At 31.0% G+C, this 4,910-nt stretch overlaps 1 long non-coding RNA gene across 1 annotated transcript; it reads left to right on the top strand.

Annotated features, from left to right (window-relative positions):
- Positions 1 to 523: 523 nt before the first annotated feature.
- Positions 524 to 1,621, top strand: LOC138137545 (uncharacterized). The gene is made up of 2 exons (XR_011161783.1): positions 524 to 894; positions 1,019 to 1,621. It is a non-coding gene; the product is annotated as an uncharacterized lncRNA (long non-coding RNA).
- The last annotated feature ends 3,289 nt before the right edge of the window (positions 1,622 to 4,910 follow it).

Genomic DNA, 4,910 nt, shown 5'->3' with positions numbered 1-4,910 from the left:
AAATATTCCTGGATAGGGATTTTAATAATATAAATGATTGACAAAACCAATCCAGAGTTAACCGAAGGTTCACGAGGGAATCGAAGGATTTCGGAGTCAAAGACGATGAACGACATATATTGTTTAAAATGTAAAGATAAAACAGAAAATATAGGTGGAGAAACAAAAGCAGGAAAACGAGGTTCTAAATATTATTTATCAAAATGTAAAATATGTGGATCAAAAAAATCAAAAATGATTAATGGCCCAACAAAAATGTTAATATCTGACAAACAAACGGATTATGGTTGGTATAAAAATATAATAACAGAATGGCTGACAAGTCTAAAATTTAATTATAAAATAAAAAAGACAGGAGAAGACTCAATGAATATTTATATAAAAAATTATGATGAAACTAAATTTAATTATGGAATTAAAGAAGCACTGGAAGATATACCAAATTACGATGGTGATGGTATACAAATAAATAATCCACGGCATATTAGAGATATATATTTTTTAAATCCTGATATGAGATTTAGTTTCTATCATTATTATCCAGATTAATAAGTTGGTGATAGAGTTTCGAAATAAGACAAAAAAAAATCAAGGCCATCTGAATCAAAAAGCTACGCTTATAAGGCCGTTTCAATTTTCGATTTTTCCATATAAACTAAAACTTTGTTTCTGTGACATTTCGGGCGGCAGAACCTTTTTGCGCTCCATCTACCGATTTCGAACGCAATTGATTGAGACTTTTTCCACTTTTTCTTTGAGGTTAAGTGCTTAAAACGTCAATTAAAACATGAATGCAATAAAATATCTAAGATCCGAGCTTTTTTTGGACACATTCTGGGCTAGCAAAATACTAATAAATTAGAATTGCAAAAAACCATGAAATCATAACACAAGGTAGGTTAGAACAATTTATAACTTTAACATTTTTCTGCAAAGGAGTTTGTTCTGGATTGCACATTTCTTCTTTAATAAATCTGTTTTTTCTTGACAAATATGTATTATCTAAAACTGGTTTCAGCGTTGCAGTTATTATCAGCTCGCAGATCTGATTTTTATGTAAGTACCAGACAAGATGAAAGTATTGGATTTTCTAGCAAATGAGGGCCCATTATCTCAACCATTTGGTGGAATATAGTGCTCAGAAATACTATTTACTTGAATTGATTTGGATGTCATTGGAACAGTTGGAATGATGAAAGACTCTACAGGATTTTGGGGTACAGGAATTTCAACCGGAGTTTCAGTGGGAAAAGCCTAAAAAACAAAAACACTAATAAGATGATAGTAATTAATACCTGGAGGTTCCCGATTAGGACTTTGAAAAGTAATAAGTAATTAATCGAAAAATGAGAAGAGGAAGCTCATTTTGTTTTCTCATATGTCGTGGTTGACTTCGCTTCTATGTATATTTCATGTAGCAATAAACACCACAAGTCTTTTTTAATTATAGATACTTACAAAAATAGAAGGACAAGGAACAGCATCTTTACATAAGCGTCGTCTTTTGGGGGTTGTAATGTAATTATAGAGACTTGTTGAAAATGCTGCTCACAAATTTCTGAGTAATCCGTAATTTTTGTAGTCTTTTATATTACAAATACAAATTAAAAGGTTGTGCTTATCATTGTCTCCATAAATTTGTTTACCGCAAAATGTTTCAAAAGCTTCGAACCATTTTTGTCTTTGTTTCATATTGCTGCGAATTTCAAATAAGCGAACATCTTTTGCCCCACAAATGAAACACGCTTTTACCATTTCATGTAAAATAGAAGGGTAATATTTTAAATTGCCGCCAATATTGTAGCTTTGATTCGTTGATAGGCCACCGAGGGCGCGCAATAAGGTTCTGTCTTCTTTTGTTTTATGGCCACTCTGCAGAAACAATTATTATGTACATTGAAACGGCCTTATAAGCGTAGCTTTTTGATTCAGATGGCCTTGAAAAAAATATTTCTATCACGCCATCTAGTGAATAATAGAGTTAGCATCACATCCACGAATTCGCTTCGCTCATGAGGGGTTTGCCTGAATTACAGAAAACTGTAATAATATTATTTAAATAAGTGAGGTTATTGTGAAAATTTTTTGAATTTTGGGTTTCGTTTTGAATTTCTTATACCGTTTTGAATTTTTTATTTCGTTTTGAAAATTTTATTTTAAACTTGATTTTTATTTTAGTTTAATTAATTAATTCGTGTGAAACACGTTATTAGTCTAACGCGAAAGAATTTGCCCGCTATAAGGATTCGAACACGCAGCGAAAGTGTGCACATGTTGAATTTTTGAAATTTTGAATTGAAAAGAGCTTTATTATGATTTGATTGGTGAGTTACAGAGTATATACATGTTACAAGCTAGGTTCCTATTCGAGCCCTAAGTATATTCGGTTTTCTGACCAGTATGGTCATTAACAATTTTATATGTGCGATGAGGAGTTTATCCCAATTTCTTCTGATTTGTGCATCAATTATCTTATCGGGGAAAAAAGCGAAACCCCGCAACTTGTCCACATGTTGAGAGCTCGACGCCTTAACTTCTGCGCTAACGCAGTTTAGCGATAAGCGTGCGTATTTGTGTTAAATAAATGACTGGCAAAGCCAATCAAGAGTCAAAGACGATGAATACCTCTTTGCCTATTCATTTTATTAAAGCCGATGAAAAAGAACATTACAATGTTAATAAATTAGCGCCAAAATGGCCTTTTATATTAATAATTATAGGACGAAGCGGTTCTGGTAAAACAAATACTGTTGTCAATCTTTTAAAATATTTATTTTTTGATACTTTTTATTTGTATGCAAAAGATTTAGAAGAACCTTATTATCAGTTATTACAAAATGTGTTTAATGATGAAAAAATATCGATAATTGAATCGTACTTTTCATCAGATATAGAAGACATAGTCGATGTAGACGAACTGGATAGAGATAAACAAAACTTGATTGTTGTTGATGATTTCGTAACTGAAAAAGATCAAAAAAAATTGATAGATTTAGCTATACGCGGAAGAAAAATGAATGCTTCAATGATTTATATAACGCAGGATTGGTATAGAGTGCCAAAATCAATTCGTTTACAATGTAATTATCTTTCAATATTTCCATCGTGTGATGGTAATGATATAAGCTTAATATTTAGAGAAAAGGGGTTGGATAAGAAACTCAGGAAATATTATGAAAATAACATTAAAAATTTTGATTGCTTAACTATTGATTTCAAAACTCCTGAAATGAAATATAGAAAGAATTTTACACCCATAAATGACTGGCAGGGCGTCCCTGAAAGGGACTACGGCTCCGCAGGCCAATCCGAAGTCAAAGACGATGACATCTGAATACGTTCTTAGAAAAAATAGAAAAAAAGGTGGAAAATCAACAAGAGGACCACCTGGTATAGGATTTAATCTAACAGAAAATGGCGATTATGATATCGCAGGACACAAATTAGTTAATGTAAAACAACCAGAAAATCCTGGTGATGCTGTTAATTTACAATATTTAGCGTCAGCGAACGATAATATGATTAAAAAAGATGATTCAGAAAGCGTTTTAAAAATTGTTAAGCCGGAACTCAGTAATATGATTAGAAAAGATGATTCGGAAACCGTTTTAAAAATTGTTAAACCTGAACTCAGTAACATGATTAAAAAAGATGATTCAGAAAGCGTTGTAAAAATCGTTAGGCAATCGTTAGATTCGGCGAATATAAACGCTACAAAAAGATATATTGATATTGGTAATAGAAGATTAGTTAAAACTGCTGATGCAATTGATAAGTATGATGTTGTCAATAAAGGACAACTAGATATTTACGGAGAAAGGTTAATTAAGTTGGAAACTGAATTCATGAAAGAAACTCATTATTCATTTTTACAATTTGTAGGAAAAATTCGTTTTGTTAAAGAAGTTCATGGGCAAAAGGCTGTTACTTTGCTTGACATTTATTTTGATGGTGAAGTATTTATTAGAATACCAATGGATGTGGAAGTTATAAAATTCTACTCAACGGCTAATTTGAAAGATTTGGATATTAGTACTAATAAAGGAGCAATAGATTTTTCAAAACCGTTTATTGTTAGAGAATCTGATCTTTTATCTTTTAGAATAAAAAAAGAAAAGGTAAACACAGATGAAAATCTAGGTGGTTATAACCATAATAAACCTTATCTATTAAGTATTCCAATTTTTTTTTATATGTTAGTCAAGTTTTCTTTATAATTATCAGTCTTTGAGCTTCATGCGCATTGCGCGTTTACAAAAGTGAATTTAAATAAAAATGGTATCTCTACTGTTTGTTGTACAGTAAATGGATTATTGTAAAATATGCAAAACCAAAACTAAATCCACTGGAGAACCAGAATTTATTGTAAAATATAAACGCTGGAGAAGAATATCAACTTGCAAAATTTGTCAATCAGTAAAAAATAATATTTCTAAATCACCTAAAGATATTTTAATTTTTGAATTATTTAAACCCGCTAGGAAAAAATACCCAACACGTCGCTTTCAACACAGAGGTATTGATGATACTTGGCAAATAGATATTTATGTTTTTTATAGACCAAAAGGAAAAGCAGAAGATCCAAGCTATTCTTTAAGAACAAAGACAGAGTCGAAGACGAAGCCGAATGATTTTAATAAATTTAAAAAGATCAATAAGGGATTTATCTATATTCTAGTCGCTGAAGACACCTTTTCTAAATTTGTATGGGTAGAACCTTTAAAAACTAAATCAGGATTAGAAGTAGCTAACGCGTTTTTAAAAATCATACAACAAGCGATTAAAGATAAACACAATCCACCGAAAAATTTACATGCTGATAGAGGAAAAGAGTTTTATAATAAAGATATGAGGATCGTTTTAAATAAGTACAATATCAATCTTTATAGTACTGGAACAAAAAATAAAGC

The sequence above is a fragment of the Tenebrio molitor genome, chromosome 8, assembly GCF_963966145.1.
Source record: "Tenebrio molitor chromosome 8, icTenMoli1.1, whole genome shotgun sequence".
Taxonomy (NCBI): domain Eukaryota; kingdom Metazoa; phylum Arthropoda; class Insecta; order Coleoptera; family Tenebrionidae; genus Tenebrio; species Tenebrio molitor.
The sequence above is the reverse complement of the archived record's forward strand: the minus strand, read 5'-3'. Positions and strand labels throughout refer to the sequence as shown.